General features: G+C 38.6%; 1 protein-coding gene across 1 annotated transcript in view; it reads right to left on the reverse strand.

The window, feature by feature from the left end:
• The window catches only part of LOC125241853 (collagen alpha-1(I) chain-like), a 74,981-nt gene that overhangs the window by 35,338 nt on the left and 21,273 nt on the right, over nt 1-18,370 (reverse strand).

The following is an 18,370-nucleotide window of genomic DNA, read 5'->3' on the forward strand; positions in this document are numbered from 1 at the left end:
CTTGAGGCAACCTGGAAAGGTGCTCAGATGCTTCTCTGATCATAGCCAACATCAGGTCTGCAAGTCTGGCAGCTGGGGAGCGGGGCTTTATCGAGCTATGAATTTTTAAAGATTTAATTTTTTGAGGCCCAAAAAAGGTGTTTGAGGCAACCTGGAATTATTAAAAAGTGAAAATAGAGTTCCTCAGAAGTCGCATAGTATTTATGCCAGATCATTTGGCCGGGTCCTTCACCGTGCCAGAACGGTACAAAGTGGTAAAAAAAATAATTCCAAAAAAGGTTCTTGAGGCAGTCTGTCATTTTTACCAGTGAAAGATGAGGGTCTAAATAGCCATGGAAAAATAATGCCATGACATGAGGTGGGGTCCGTACCCTGCTATTCGATCTTGAAAGTCAATTTTTTAGTTTTTCGTAAATAACTCGTAAACGGTGGCCCACAGCAAAAAAATATGTTAAACAGAAAATATCTACATAAAATTTCCTACAAGAAAGGTTATGTACGTTTTTTCGATAGGATCAATATATAAATGGATAATTTAGTAAGAAAGTTTTTTTAATCGATTACATGCTCCGTTTTTCGTTAATACCTCGTAAACGGTGGCCCACAGCAAAAAAATATGTTAAACAGAAAATATCTACATAAAATTTCCTATAAGAAAGGTTATATAACTTTTTTCGCTAGGATCAATTTTTTAGTTGGAAAGTATTTTTAAATAGATATTTGGGCCGTTTTTTGTTGATAACTCAAAAACGGTGGCTCACAGCCAAAAATAATGTTAGACAGAATTAATCTACATAATATTTTCTACAAAAAAGGTTCTATAAGATTTTTCGCTAGGATCAATATTTTAGTTGGAAAGTATTTTTAAATAGATTTCATGGGCCGTTTTTTGTTAATAACTCGAAATCGGTGGCTCATAGCCAAAAATAATGTTATACAGAATTAATCTACATAATATTTCCTACAAGAAAGGTTCTATAACATTTTTCGCTAGAATCAATATTTTAGTTGGAAAGTATTTTTGAATAGATTTCATGGGCCGTTTTTTGTTAATAACTCGAAATCGGTGGCTCACAGCCAAAACTAATGTTTCACAGAATTAATCTTCATAATATTTCCTACAAGAAAGATTCTATAATATTTTTCGCTAGGATCAATATTTTAGTTGGAAAGTATTTTTCCAACTTCCCGGACCGCCGGCGAGTCGATCAGGGACGCTCCGGGCCTTAGGCCCTACGCGGAGCTCGGCCTTCGGCCTTCGCTCGGCTCCGAAGCTCCACCGTCGGGCCTTCGGCCCGCCGGTTACGCTTGTTTAAGACACTTTTGTAAGGAAATTGTATGGGAGCACTTTATGCCCGCAGTGAAATTACTTGGATTTGGCCCGGGTGGGAGCCTAAAGGTGAGCTCCGTTCCTGCGGCCCTCCGCGGGGTCGGCCTTCGGCCTCCCACCCTGAAGCTCGCCCTTCGGGTTCGCGAAAATACTTGAAAAATTTATTTTGCCATAACGGCGGCCATCTTGGATTTTCGAAAAAATTTTTTTGACATTTGTATTCTAGGGACCCATACAGCCGCATGCAAAATTTCAGCGCGCTCGGACCAACTTGAAAAAAAAAGTCGGCCATTTTGAATTTTTTTGATGCAACTTTTTTTTACTGGGGCTCCTGTATGACATTTGATCGAGCACCCCCCGGCTATCTCTTACGGTTTAAAAGTTGCCATACAAAAAGTGGAATTTTTTTTCACATTTGTAGCATTTTTCAAAAATTTTTTATATCATTCTAATCTAGACCCTAGAGAGATTCTATGACCAAAATTTGAGCACTCTAGGATAAACTTGAAAAATCTACAAAAAAAAAGTCGGCCATTTTGAAAAAAAAAATGGCAGCCTCAAAAACTGCCCAGGGTCTTCTATGACATTTGGTCGAGCACCCCCCCAATATCTCCCCCCGTTTAGCCAGGCCGTCCAACATTTTTTGACCCAAGAGTCGCAGACCAGATTCCATATTTTTTCCACACGTCTTCCTGCTCCCTCTATACAAAGACACTTCGACCGTCGAAATCGGTTTAGCCGTTCTCCAGATATAGGGAGAGGTTAGAAATCAGTGGGGTTGCAGCTATATATAAGACCGTATGCCTGTTTGCCACCCACGGGATCAAGATTTGTTAAGTCGTAGTATACAGCATTTCTCGGAACTATCTAGCTACTTACGAAAGCAAGGAGCGCCGGACGATCGAACGCGAGTCCGTTGTCTACGAGCGCTCGGCGCAGACTGAGCGGAGTGAGCGGGCCCGTATCAACACAGTGTGTTTTATTCGAATTTCAGGTGCTTTAAAAAAATGACTGTCGACAGAAAGGTATGTCCTATATGTATAATTTTTTTCTTATATGTCAACAAGAAGTTCTAGTTTAGGATAATATTATTTAAGAGTTACAATAAATGCAGGAATCGCAGGAAAAATACATAATGTAAACCTCTTTTTATCGAAAAAATGGGGAAGATACGGAAGGTTATTTTATTTATCCACCATTTCAAATAAATCTTAAAATGTCAAACTATGATTACCTCGTACAGCACGGGGAGCATGGTCGCGCGATAGATTTTATCGTCTATCGCGCGACCATGCTTCCCATGCTGGATATAACAAATAGGATTGTGATCATTTATTACCCCAAATAACATAATATTTAACAGCACAATCACGATTCTAAACGAGTGATCCCACTACGAAATTTGAAAACGTGTACCGAAAAAACTGATTTCTTTTAAGTATAAAAAGACATATTTTAAAATATTATATTATGATTAACTAGCTTAAGATATGTTCTTTTAGGAACATTATCAGTTTTTAGGGTTCCGTAGTCAACTAGGAACCCTTATAGTTTCGCCATGTCTGTCTGTCCGTCCGTCCGTCCGTCCGTCCGCGGATAATCTCAGTAACCGTAAGCACTAGAAAGCTGAAATTTGGTACCAATATGTATATCAATCACGCTAACAAAGTGCAAAAATAAAAAATGGAAAAAAATGTTTTATTAGGGTACCCCCCCTACATATAAAGTGGGGGCTGATATTTTTTTTCATTCCAACCCCAACGTGTGATATATCGTTGGATAGGTATTTAAAAATGAATAAGGGTTTACTAAGATCGTTTTTTGATAATATTAATATTTTCGGAAATAATTGCTCCTAAAGGAAAAAAAAGTGCATCCCCCCCCTCTAACTTTTGAACCATATGTTTAAAAAATATGAAAAAAATTACAAAAGTAGAACTTTATAAAAACTTTCTAGGAAAATTGTTTTGAACTTGATAGGTTCAGTAGTTTTTGAGAAAAATACGAAAAACTACGGAACCCTACACTGAGCGTGGCCCGACACGCTCTTGGCCGGTTTTTTTTAATAATCACTTAAGTATAGTTTCTTTATAGTTTTGAATGAAAAATGTTACATTTTGCAAAAACCGCTCTTCTTTAGGAATAAGGCCTCTTAACCTTGGTTGATTCCGTTTCGCGCTACTTAGATAGAGGGATGCAGGTGGACGTGCTGTACTTTGATTTCAAAAAAGCCTTTGATCGCGTAGATAACGACGTACTCTTAAGCAAATTATGCAGCATTGGTTTCTCGCCTAAACTGCTTTGCCTTTTTGCTAGTTATCTACGTGATAGACGGCAATATGTGCAGCACGGATGCTTTGTGTCGAGTGCCTACCCCACCCGTTCCGGGGTCAGTCAGGGCTCTATTCTGGGTCCTCTGCTCTTTGGTGTTATGGTCAATGATCTGGCCTTGGTGCCTAAGCATGCGCAATGCCTACTCTATGCTGACGACCTGAAACTAATTTACAGGGTCCAGGAAGATTCTGACTTACAATCTTTACAAAGTGATATTGATCGGGTTTATGAATTGAGTCTTGTAAACAAACTTCTGAAACTTCAGTTCAATGTTGACAACTGTGCGGTTATTACTTTTTGTAAAGCGCGTAGTCCCCTGTGTAGGCAGTATCTCCTGGGGTGGAAACCCATCGCCCGTGTCACATCGATACGGGACTTGAGGGTTGTTTTAGATTCCCACCTTAACTTTCATGAGCACATGACAATGCTTGCTGCAGACTGTTACCGCAGGCTTGGGTTTGTTGTCCGCAACGCCAAAGAATTTGACAATCCCAGGGACATAAAGCTTCTTTATACTGCCCTCGTGAGAAGTAAGCTTGAGACAGCCTCGGCCGTTTGGAATCCCCATGAAGCGCTCTACATCCTGCTGCTCGAAAAGGTCCAAAAAATATTTTTGCGTTTCTTTTATAAAAAAATGTACGGGTATTACCGATTCTTGTACCCAACAAAATTCCTTTTGGGGACGTTGGGTTTCTTCTCGTTAGAAGTTAGGCGTAATGTCGTGCTGATGTCTGTTGCATGTGGTATTTTGAAGGGGAGTCAGATTGCCCGGTTTTAGTATCCCAGCTGGTCCGTCTATTTGTTCCCTCTGTGACGAAATATGCTTTTCGTGAATGTAGGCACCCCTACTGGTGGTGCCGGCCGCTCGAACCGTGTTTTGCCGCAAGTGACCGCTAGTTCGTGCACTGCAAATAGTGAATGAGTTTTTAGACGTGGCACCTAATGTTGATATTCTTGCGAGCAGATGGGCGTTTATACGTGACGAATGCATGAGGTTTTGTGTGGGATTGGATGCTAGGCCTTCATCTGTTATTTATTAGTTATGTTATGGTATGTAATGTTTTGATTTTGCTGTTTATTTAATATTTAATTTTGTGCTACTTGTTGTAATGTTTATTTAAAATTCACGGTGCTTTAGTTTTGTATACTGTCATACTGTGTAATTTTCTTTGTGTAAATAAATAAAATAAATAAATCAATTTAAATATTATTGATCCTAGCGAAAAAACGTACAAAACTTTTATTGTAGCAAATTTTATGTTTGTTATTCCCGTTGAAGATTGATTTAGCTGTGGACCACCGTTTTCGAGTTATTTGCAAAAAACGGCTCGTGTAATCTATTTAAAATACTGTCCTACTAAAATATTGATCCTAACGAAAAATCTTACATAACGTTTCTTGTAGCAAATATTATATAGATTATTTCTGTTTAATATTATTTCTGGTAATGGAGCACCGTTTTTGATGTTATTAACAAAAAGCGGCCCATGTAATCTATTTCAAAATACTTTTCAACTAAAATATTGATACTAGCGAAAAAACGTATAGAACCTTTCTTATAGGAAATTTTATGTAGATTTTATTCTTGTGAACATTTTAATTAGCTGTGGGCCACCGTTTACGAGGTATTTACAAAAAACGGCCCATGAAATCTATTTAAAAATATTTTCCAACTAAAATATTCATCCTATCAAAAAATCTTATAGAACCTTTCTTGTAGGAAATATTATGACGATTAATTCTGTATACCATTATTTTTTGCTGTGCGCCACCATTTTTGAGTTATCAACAAAAAGCGGCCCATTTCAAAATACTTTCCAACTAAAATATTGATTCTAGCGAAAAACGTATAGAACCTTTCTTGTAGGAAATCTTATGTAGATTTTTTTCTCGTGAACATTTTATTTAGCTGTAGGCCACCGTTTACGAGGTATTTACAAAAAACGGCCCATGAAATCTATTTAAAAATACTTCCCAACTAAAATATTGATCCTAGCGAAAAATATTATAGAACCTTTCTTGTAGGAAATATTATGAAGATTAATTCTGTGTAACATTAGTTTTGGCTGTGAGCCACCGATTTCGAGTTATTAACAAAAAACGGCCCATGAAATCTATTTAAAAATAATTTCCAACTAAAATATTGATTCTAGCGAAAAATGTTATAGAACCCTTCTTGTAGGAAATATTATGTAGATTAATTTTGTGTAACATTAGTTTTGGCTGTGAGCCACCGATTTCGAGTATTGAATATAATGATAATGAGATATTCGATAGAATCGAGTTGTGCCTAAGAGGCCACAGTACTGGCTGTTGAAGGAATACTGTCATATTTTGTATTTGGTATAGCAACCGATTCTTTGATATGTTTGTTTACGTTTTGTAAGTCAGTCGGTCAATAACAGTTCTCATGTAAACATTGAATAAATTCCTGGTGTACACTTTCTTGGTTTCCTTGTGCTATAGATCTCTGCTATATAGTGTTAGACCTGTGGGATATCCCCCACAGTGGTTATGGTCCCTCGTACGATCCAAGAATAGTGTTAACGGTAAAAGGAAGAAATTTTCAGCGGAAATGAGTAGTACTGTGAAAATTGACCAACTCAACGAGAGTAATTATGAGACGTGGAAGATCCAAGTAGAAGCAGTGTTAATAAAGAACGACGCCTGGGGATACGTGAACGGGAGTATCAAGAAGCCAGCTGGAGAAAGTGGAGAAGCCGAAGTAGCGAAATGGGAGACAGGAGATTCCAAAGCTAAGTCTGACCTAATTTTATCCATAACTCCGAGTGAATTGAGGCACCTGAGAGGTTGCAAGACATCGCGTGACGTATGGCTAAAGTTAAAGGATATTCATGCTTCCAAAGGACCTGCGAAAAAGGCTACACTTTTGAAAGAGTTGTTACTGCGTAAATTGGATGAAAACGGCGATTTGAGGGAACATGTTATGAGATTTTTCGACATTATAAGCCAATTATCTGACATGGACATTGAAATGCCTGACGATTTGATATCTATAATGCTTCTGTATAGTTTACCGTCCAGTTTTGACAATTTTAGATGTGCAATAGAATCTAGAGATGCATTGCCAAAGCCAGACGCACTGAAAGTGAAGATTTTAGAAGAGGAACATTCCAGAAATCAGAAAGAATGTGTAGATAAGGCACTTCTTGTAAGAGGAAAGAGATCTTCTAAGCCAAAGAGTGGCATAGAGCAAAGTCAACGCGCATGTGATGCCCCAGAGCAGGCTAGGTCAAAATTCAATTATAAATGTTTCAAATGCCATTTACACGGTCATAAAGCCTCGGATTGTACTCAAAAGAAGAAGGAACAACGTAATGATAGTGCAAAGTATGTGTCGAACTCAAGTGATTTACATGATGTTGATTCCAATTTTGTAACATTCAATTGTGTTTCAGATGCTAATGCTGTTGGGAACGAGAATGGAAATTGGATCGTTGACAGTGGGTGTACGTCACATTTGTGTAACGATGCAGATAAATTTGGTACTTCATTACTACCGTTGTCCGGTAAGCTAAATTTAGCAACGAATTCGAGCACAGACGTACAAGGTAAGGGGACAGTTAGATTTTCTTCATGTGATAATGGTTCTAAAACTGAAGTGCAATTGCCAAATACATTATTTGTTCCGGATTTGCGATGTAACCTGATTTCAGTAGCAAAAATTACCGATCAAGGTTATAGCATTACGTTTAACAAAAATATAGCTAGTGTTCAAGATAGCTATGGTAATACTAAACTGGTCGCAAATCGTAAAGGTAATTTATATTACGTCGAGGAACATTGTGGTGTAGTGTCAGCGATTTCTGAGCGAAAGGTTGACGTATGGTCGTGGCACGAACGTCTTGGTCATTTAAATGCGAAAGATCTTGTCCGAGTTTTAAATAAATCTGGCATGAATTTAAAGATGTCAGATGTAACTGAATTGTATGATTGTGACATTTGTGCGAAAGGAAAAATAAGTAGGTTGCCATTTTCTAGCTCGAATGGACTATGCAATGAAAAGTTAAAAATCAAACATAACGTGAAGATAAACGTGAAGAAAAGAAACGGATCAAGGTTTGAAATCGATAAGAAAAGATCGACAAATACTACAAATCAACCTTTATCGGTAGATGTAGAGTTCCATCCGGCTAAGACTAGTGGAAATCCGGTAGAACAGATCTCTGATCACGAGGATGTGTACATAAGGTCATCGAGTGATCGTGATCCTGAACCCGAGAGAGAAGAGGATATTCCCGTTGAAGCCCGTCAAATGACAGATGTTCCAGGTACTGTCGCAGAACCATCTCAACATGATCATCATCAAGATGAAGTTCATGTTGATGGGGGGAGGATAGTGAAGAGAGGTCCAGGGCGACCGCGACTGGAGAGAGGTCATGTTGGGCGTCCTCGGAAGATATACAACACAGTTATCGTAGAGCCAGAGGTTGTCGTAGAGCCAGAGATTGTCGCAGAGCCAGAAGTTGCCATAGAACCAGAGGTTTCTGCGGAAGAAGGCTTTGAGTCAACTGAGGAGTATAGAGACTGCGAAGATTTCGTTGGAGTTGCCGAGATTAGCCTGAAAGAGGCCTTATCAGGTAACGAGCGAAAAGGATGGAAGGATGCAATAATGTCAGAAGTCAAAAGTTTAATTAAAAACGACACTTTTGATATCGTCAAGAAACCGATGGGCCGAAATGTCGTTGGTTGCCGATATATTTTAACGACGAAGTTAAATATCGACAAGACTGAGAAGAAGAAAGCTAGACTGGTGGCGAAAGGCTTTAGCCAACGTTACGGCGTCGATTACCAGAAAACCTTTGCGCCAGTCGCTAGACTTGATTCAGTGAGATTATTAGTTGCACTTGCAGTGGAACTGGATCTTGAAATTCATCAGTTGGACATAAATACGGCATATTTAAATGGATTATTAGAAGAAGAGATATACATGAAAGTACCAGATCTTCTTGACGAATGTTTGCAAGATTTAACACGATTGGAGCAGCCAGGTTCATTCATATATGAAAGAGCTAGCAAGTTGTTATGCGACCTGAGGTCTGGAGGCAATGTATGCAAGCTCAAGAGGTCGCTGTACGGCCTAAAACAAGCTGGTAGACAGTGGAACATCAGACTGGATGAACAGCTGAAGTGCATGGGATTGCAAGCATCTTTAAATGAGCCATGCCTTTATTTTAAAAATATAGACTCGCAAACTAAACTCTTTGTATTAATTTATGTGGATGACATACTCGTCGCATCGCAAAGAGGTGAATGCATCGAACATTTCAAAAAAGAACTGGCCGAAAAGTTTGAATTGAAAGATTATGGCATTGCGAAGTATATGTTAGGCATAGAGTTTGACAGATTTGACAATGGAATGAAATTGTCACAACAAAAATATATTGACGATTTGTTAATTAAATTTAATATGAATGAAAGTAAACCGATATCTACGCCTATGGAATTTAAGCAAAAGATAGAAAAACCGGTGAATAAGTGCAGTGCGCGTGAACAATACCCATATCGCGAAATTATAGGTTCGTTGATGTATCTTTCTACGGGAACGAGACCTGATATTACGAATACGGTGGCTGTATTGAGTCAATTCCTGGATTGCCCTAACGAGGAATGTTGGAATGCAGCAAAGCGTGTCTTGAGATACCTGAAGCATACGAAACAATATGGACTTATTTACAAAAAGACAGGTAAATCATTGCATGGTTATTCGGATGCTGATTGGGGAGGTTGTTTGATAGATAGGCGTTCTTATTCTGGTTATGTTTTTATGTTAGGAGCTGGTTGTGTAAGCTGGAGATCAGAAAAACAGAGATGTGTGAGCACTTCATCTTGTCAATCGGAGTATATAAGCTTGGCATCGGCAATGAAGGAAGCTATATACCTGAACAGTTTGCTTACTGAAATTGGGTTACGTAAGTATGCACCATTATCTTTACATGTAGATAATCAGGGGGCAATATGTCTTGCGAGCGATCCAATGTTTCATTCTCGGTCCAAACATATTGATATAAAGTATCACTTTGTGCGAAGTATATTAAAGGACAATAAGAGTATTGAGTTAAAGTACTTACCGACCGACTCAATGCTCGCCGACATATTAACGAAGGCTTTGCCTAGAGAAAAGCATTATACGTGCATGCGCGGTTTGGGCATTGCTTGTTAATTGTTTACATTTTTAATAGTTGTTCTTTGATATCACTTTGTTTGTATGTTTTATTGTGTTACAATTTATTTTTAATATGCACATTAAGGGGGCGTATTGAATATAATGATAATGAGATATTCGATAGAATCGAGTTGTGCCTAAGAGGCCACAGTACTGGCTGTTGAAGGAATACTGTCATATTTTGTATTTGGTATAGCAACCGATTCTTTGATATGTTTGTTTACGTTTTGTAAGTCAGTCGGTCAATAACAGTTCTCATGTAAACATTGAATAAATTCCTGGTGTACACTTTCTTGGTTTCCTTGTGCTATAGATCTCTGCTATATAGTGTTAGACCTGTGGGATATCCCCCACATCGAGTTATTAACAAAAAACGGCCCATGAAATCTATTCAAAAATACTTTCCAACTAAAATATTGATTCTAGCGAAAAATGTTATAGAACCTTTCTTGTGGGAAATATTATGTAGATTAATTCTGTATAACATTATTTTTGGCTGTGAGCCACCGATTTCGAGTTATTAACAAAAAACTGCCCATGAAATGTATTTAAAAATACTTTCCAACTAAAATATTGATTCTAGCGAAAAAACGTATAGAACCTTTCTTGTAGGAAATATTATGAAGATTAATTCTGTCTAACATTATTTTTGACTGTGAGCCACCGTTTTTGAGTTATCAACAAAAAACGGCCCAAATATCTATTTAAAAATACTTTCTAACTAAAAAATTGATCCTAGCGAAAAAAGTTATATAACCTTTCTTATAGGAAATTTTATGTAGATATTTTCTGTTTAACATAATTTTTTGCTGTGGGCCACCGTTTACGAGGTATTGACGAAAAACGGAGCATGTAATCGATTAAAAAAAACTTTCTTACTAAATTATCCATTTATATATTGATCCTATCGAAAAAACGTACATAACCTTTCTTGTAGGAAATTTTATGTGGATATTTTCTGTTTAACATATTTTTTTGCTGTGGGCCACCGTTTACGAGTTATTTACGAAAAACTAAAAAATTGACTTTCAAGATCGAATGGCAGGGTACGGACCCCACCTCATGTCATGGCATTATTTTTCCATGGCTATTTAGACCCTCATCTTTCACTGGTAAAAATGACAGACTGCCTCAAGAACCTTTTTTGGAATTTTTTTTTTTACCACTTTGTACCGTTCTGGCACGGTGAAGGACCCGGCCAAATGATCTGGCATAAATACTATGCGACTTCTGAGGAACTCTATTTTCACTTTTTAATAATTCCAGGTTGCCTCAAACACCTTTTTTGAGCCTCAAAAAATTAAATCTTTAAAAATTCATAGCTCGATAAAGCCCCGCTCCCCAGCTGCCAGACTTGCAGACCTGATGTTGGCTATGATCAGAGAAGCATCTGAGCACCTTTCCAGGTTGCCTCAAGGACCTACTCCAAAATCCTGCCAGCTCTTGGACCATGGGTAAAGCATCCGTCACGCTTTAGCAAGTATGTCAGTGTGAGAGTGACAGATGTCTTATCCACGTGGATAAGTGATAAAATTGGCAGCATGATACGCCGGCAGGTGGCGTGGCGGCGGCGGGGCGCGCGCCGCGCCGCTTGGCGGCGCGTCTTACGTCCTTCCTATACAAAATGTACTGAGGAGACGTTTTTTGAATTACATTCAGGCGGCGTGGCGGAGACGTCCGTTGCGCGCCCCGAGACACGCGACGCATAAGTGGGAACGCTGGCCTATACAAAATGTACTGAGGAGACGTTTTTTGAATTACATTCAGGCGGCGTGGCGCGGACGTCCGCGGACGCGACGCTCTGATGTGGCCGGTCCCTAACAATAATCATAATTCATATATTTCTGGTCAGGTTTTACAGTTAGGTAATATATGCTTAAGTTATCGTAGAATATAATTCAAAAACATACGTTACTATAATAAATTGATCTGGCTTGTAGTTAGTAGGTGTTATAAAACCATGTCGAATTAACTTGTGACGATTTGTTAATGATAAACTAGGTATAGGTAATTAGGTATTAGACCCTTACATAGTTATTCGTGACGCTGGTGGCCTAGCGGTAAAAGCGTGAGACTTTCGATCCGGAGGTCGCGGGTTCGAAGCCGGCTCGTACCAATGAGTTTTTCTGAACTTATAGTAGAGGAGTTGTACGAGCATTTGTATGGGAGGGGTCATAATAATTCCCACGGAACCGAAGTTTGGTTTTTTTAGTTCTTTGTGTGTGTCTTTTTGACATACTAAAAATATAGTAGATATTTGTGCAAAATGCGTTTTTTCTACCGCCAAAAATTGTATGAAAAAGTACTATGGAAAAAAATCCTTAAATTTAAAAATCGTCTCTGGTATCAACTTATAGGGAAATGAGCGGCAAAAAAAAATATAGCGTTAATGTTTAGCAAAAATATAACAATTTTCCTATATTTCGATAAAATAAAAACTGATAAAAATCATAAATTTGACAAAGAGAAGTGATTTAAACATAAAATTCAGCAATGTAATTTCTTTCATAGGTACCACCATACCATGGTAAATATGGTTACGATCCGCCTGGTGATAAGCAGTTACGGTAGCCTATGGCGCCTGCCACTCTAGAGCCTCCACATGCGCGTTGCTGGCCCTTTAGGGTACCTTTCCACCAGAGATGCGCTACGTGGATGTTTGATATCCACCAATCATGTTCATTGTTCCACAAAGCATAGCGCTAGTGGGAACGGGTTCGACAAAGCTGATTGTGGATATCAGACGCATCCATAACACATCTCTGGTGGAAAGGCACCCTTAACAGTCCTCAGCTAGCTCGCAAGGAGCGTCCGCAGGAGAAAAATCCTCCTAAGCCGCAGTGTGCGACCATATACTGGTCCAGGGTGTGAGGATGCGCAGATTTATAACTAGAAAAACCGATGATTATTAGGTTTTGGCTTTTTCTCCTGTTCGATATAATACTTTATCGAAAACTTTTGTTTGGGATGCGACAATTTATGTACATTGAACCTCACTGAAATACCTACAAGTTTATACGTAAATACGGTTACCGCAAAAACTGCTAAGGCTCCTAGGAAACTAAGTTCTCAATCACAGTCAAAGGAGCATTTTGAGCATTATAAATTGTCGCATACCAAACAAAAACTCTCGATAAAGTATTTTACCGAACACGAGACAAAACGAAAACCTAATAATCATCGGTTTTTCTAGTCATAAATCTGCGCACCCTCACACCCTGAACCCGTTTATGGTCGCACACTGCGTCTTCTTCTTCAACTATTCTTCAACTTCTTTCCTGCTCAGTCTTCTCCACTTCGCCCGATCTTCGATATTCTTAGGCATGAGATAGTTCTCTTGCATGTCCGCTCCCACGACGTCCAGCCAGTGCTTCATAGGCCTACAGGGGCCGCGTGACTTAGGGACTTGGACAGTGAGATTAAGTTAAGGCATCTGTTTCCGATGTAGCCTTAGGAAGATTTTTCTCCCGCGAACGCTCCTTATCCTGCGAGCTAGCTGAGGACTGTTAAAGGTGCCTTTCCACCAGAGGTGTGTTATGGATGCGTCTGATATCCACAATCAGCCTAGTCGAACCCGTTCCCACTAGAGCTATGCTTTGTAGAACAATGCATCCTGTATTTGGCCGAGCGCAAACCGGTCCGGCCAAAGCGGGCGGCTGCCAACAACAAGGAAAATAAGTGACAATAATTATGTGCTATTACTTAAATGCTATTTGCGCTCAGTGCAATGTTGGCGGTTTCTTGTTTTGGTTATAATACGAGTATGTATAATGAATAGAATACCTACATAATTATATGATTGTTGCATTGTATAACATCTACCGCGGAATGGAATAGGTATCGAGACAAACCTTATTGGTTTAACGATACTATGTAAATTAATTAGAGATTTATGTTTGTAATTACCTAAAATAAATAATAATAAATAAATAATGAACATGACTGGTGGATATCAAACAGATCCACGTAGCGCATCTCTGGTGGAAAGGTACCCTAAAGGGCCAGCAACGTGCATGTGGAGGCTCTTAGTCCGAGTTCTTAACAGCGACTTACTATGAGTGTACAGTCCCTGCTGGCAGAAAGCATGAAACTTGGCATGTATATAGCTTATAAGTTTATAAGAAAATATGGAAGTAGAAACACGCCGAGGTGTCAATGTTTCCCCTTTTTCCCCCCACTTTTGTATCCCTGATTTCAGTATTTTAATATTTCCATGAAAACCGTGAAAGCTACCATCACGATGTCTAGGAGAAGTATATTATTCACAAAATTCTCTACAATATTGTTTTTGGAAGTATAAAGCTAGAACTTACAATTTTCAAACTATGCTCATTTTCTCTGAACAATATTTCTCTTTGGTGACCTAAACGATATAGTAGAGGAGATATAGCCTTGGGGGTCATAATAATTACCACAGAACCGAAGTTTGGTTTTTTTAGTTCTTTGTGTGTGTCTTTTTGACATACTAAAAATATAGTAAAATATATTTATGCAAAATGCGTTTTTTCGACCGCCAAAAGTTGTATGAAAAATTACTATGGAAAAAAAATCCTAAAATTTAAAAATCGTCTCTGGTATCAACTTATAGGGAATTAAATACTCACCCCCATACAAATTCTCATTCCACTCCTCTACTATAACCAGATGTACAGTCCCTGCTGGCAGAAAGCATGAAACTGGGCATGTATATAGCTTATAGGTTTATAAGAAAATATGGAAGTAGAAACACGCTGAGGTGTCAATGTTTCCCCTCTTTCCCCCCACTTTTGTATCCCTGATTTCAGTATTTTAATATTTCCATGAAAACCGTGAAAGCTACTATCACAATGTCTAGGAGAAGAATATTCTTCATAAAATTCTCTACAATATTGTCTTTGGAAGTATACAGCTAGAACTTATAATTTTCAAACTATGCTCATTTTCCCTGAACAATATTTCTCTTTGGTGACCTAAACGATAAGATAGACTCGCGACTTTGTTCTTTTACCTGTGGCGATGTTGCTTCACAAAATTGTTCCTTGGGTCAAACTGATCCGATTTAGCTCAATAGTCATGAAATCGCACGTCACTACCCCCCATAAAGACAAGGGGAAAGGGCTGGTTTCCTCGGTGAAATCTAAGCATTGCTTCTGTTTGCTCTTAGCGACTAGGGCAAATCGTATATCATTTTCGTATAAAATAGGGACGAGTTAATCATTTCTGAAAAAATCGTTGCACGTTGTTCATTATGAAAGTTATGGCTTTTACAGTTACATCGCGGGAATTATCAACAAATAAAAAATAGGACAGATTAGCCAATAACCCAGTTCTGATGATGGAATCCTGAAGAAGTCGAGGGAACTCCTCAAATCTTAAAGCTATAGGTATAGTGATAGTTGTGTTTCTATAAGAACAGCATGCATTTACGTTCAAAACAATTTCGTGCAGTGGAACTGCTTATGATCATGAGAACCGAACTCCTCAAATCTGAACGGCACACTTATAATGACTTTGTTATTTTTATAAGAACATCAGGCATTTACGTTCAGAACAGTGACATTTTGTGCAGTTGAACTGCTGATGATGATCAGAACCGAACTCCTCCAATCTGAACGGCAGACTTATAATAACTTTGGTATTTTTATTTATTTATTTATTTATTTTATTTATTAGTAAAAACATGTTTACATGACATTACAGTAAAACCAATGCGTCACGAAACTTAGATAACATAAAAGAAAAAAACAGTTTGTAAGAACCTGAAAAAAAAAAAAAAACAATAAAGTTTAAAACTAAACAATTGATTTGGGCGATGACGTAACTGCGTGGCTCCGTTGCGTCGTTTGCCCCGGTGTAGGATTCGGCAAATTGCCCCGGAACCGCCGAAAAACCACACCTTTCGTGTGGAAGCGGAGGCAAACGGCGAACAAAAAATAAATATTAAAATGTCATATAGGTAAAAATAAGAATAATAACAGGTAATACTACATAGTACAAATCAAAAATAACCAATGTCAATAATACAATATAAAATAATGAAGAAAAAAAAAATATTTAGATTTGAGGAGTTCGGTTCTGATCATCATCAGCAGTTCAACTACACCAAATGTCACTGTTCTGAACGTAAATGCCTGATGTTCTTATATAAATACCAAAGTCATTATAAGTGTGCCGTTCAGATTTGAGGAGTTCCGTTCTCATGATCATAAGCAGTTCCACTGCACGAAACTGTTTTGAACGTAAATGCATGTTGTTCTTATAGAAACAGAAAAATTACTATACCTATGCCTTTAAGATTTGAGGAGTTCTCTCGACTTCTTCAGGATTCCATCATCAGCAAAATATGAGGACATGGGATGATGATGATGATGGTGATAGTTATTCGTGAATAGCGAACATTCGTACAAATCGTACTTATTTTAGAATTAATGTCGCCAATTAAGGCCGAATTAAGATTGTCTTTTAATTTTTTCCCAACTCTCTCGCTTCTTAAATTAGGATGGCCACCCAAAACTGAATAGGTATATGTGGTGTTCCTCATCTGAGAGGTACCATACTACGAGTACTATATTATCAGAATTTCTGTTGGGATTTCGAACAGAAAAGATCTAGGCCAGTAAAGCAAGGAACGTCATGTAATTGAGCCGAGGTCAACAAACATGTGATCTGAGGATTCTTATTTACCTACTAGCCAAGGTGTGTATACTATTTTTCTGTTCGAGGAAGCCGGAAAGCGGTAACTTCGTTTAGCGCAGCGGCCTGAAATTTGATGCTTTCCGGCCAGAGGACAGTAAAAGCATATATTCTCACTTTAAATTGCGTACAAAGAGCCCGCAGGCATGCGCTGAGCATGACAACAATTTGTTTTGCATGTACTTGGTTTATTTTTCGGTTCGTAAATGATTCTCGTACATTGTTTTGCCTTGGCTAAGGGGATTTAGTCACTAAGCGAATGCCCTAAGAAGTAATGGAAGGCGATAAATTACTAGGAAGAACATTAATCAAACTGCTATGTGAAAGGAATTGCAATTTTCTATGCTAGTAGAGTAAACAGCGATTGAAATGAGGGTACTTATTTTAGTACACACAAAAATCTTCAAACCATCTAAAAACAAAACTTCAAGCCAAGTTAATAGGTAAATTAATTATGTAACAACAACTTATCAAGTATTTCTAGAAAACATGTTTGTCGGAAAAACAATCAAATAATAACAGATCAAGTGTTTATTTATAAAAGAAGCTAAAGTATTATATAATTTTCAATCATGGCTGTAAGGTGAATGGATGTTTGTCCTTGTCGAAAATTAACATATTGTGTATTAAAATGGGCGCCAGGACAGGGACCTACCGACCCGAGACGCTATAAGTACATATTTTCGTCCATGGAACGTGACATTATAAACATTTTTTATTTTTATTTTTTTTTATTATAAATGGGCTTACTCTTGACCACAGACTAGCCAAAGGCAAAGACGTGGCCTACGATGGAGTGAGCTCGCCCAGAAGATGCCTGGGTGGCTAGCCGAATGGCACAATCGCTCACGAAACGCTCACGAAACGAAGCGCTAGTAGATATCTATCTCTATCGCGCTTGCGTATTGGCGCGACAGAGCCAGCGGCGTATCGCTTTCGTTTGGCGTCGGAGAAATGCCATTCGGCTACAGGGCCTGTTCACTCTTGATTTGAAGGTTGCCGGGTTATATGAGCTCGGAAATATAGCCGCCGGCAAGGAATTCCACTCCTTGGCAGTGCGCATAAGAAAAGAAGAAGCAAAGCGCTTCGTGCGGATTCGTGGAATATCCACCAAGTAAGTTTACACTATTTGAGGGATTTAAATACTAGCTGTGCCCGTACATATTGTAAAAGTTGGACGATAATAATTAAAAAATTCTAAAAAAATAAATACATAAAGTACATAGAATTGTGCGATAGTGCGTTACGATACAAATGCGGAAAAAAGATGTTCGAAACGAGTGGCGTTAAATTAAAACTCGACAGTAGGCACATGTGGCCGCGAGAGTATGTCGCCGCGAGATAGACTACCCGTCCTTATGTCATTAATACGGTTAGAAGAAGACGTGGCATCTATCTCGCGGCGACATACTCCCGCGGCACTTATTAGCTAAAACAATTGAGAGCAAAACCAGAAAGTGACAATGGTATAATATTAGCGGGTTAAAACTACACTATCTAACTAGCCCTAGAGCTGATATTAGGCCTACTGTAGGCACATGTCCGGCCGCGCGAGTATGTCGCCGCGAGACAGATTGACACGTCTTCTTCTAACTGTATTAATGACATAAGGACGGGTAGTCTATCTCGCGGCGACATACTCTCGCGGCAATCATGTGCTAACCCTGCAGAAGGGAGGCCCTACTTCTTTGCACACTAGAGCACTGTAGCTACTGATTTTTTTTCCTAACGGTCAATATAAGGGGAAAAATGAGGGTAATGTTTGGATGGCGAATCGATAATCCCATGTGCTTTTAAAATTGTTAAGTCTGCCATTTGATTCTCGTTAAACATTTTGTCACGTTGTG

This window comes from Leguminivora glycinivorella, chromosome Z (assembly GCF_023078275.1).
Source record: "Leguminivora glycinivorella isolate SPB_JAAS2020 chromosome Z, LegGlyc_1.1, whole genome shotgun sequence".
Lineage (NCBI taxonomy): Eukaryota > Metazoa > Arthropoda > Insecta > Lepidoptera > Tortricidae > Leguminivora > Leguminivora glycinivorella.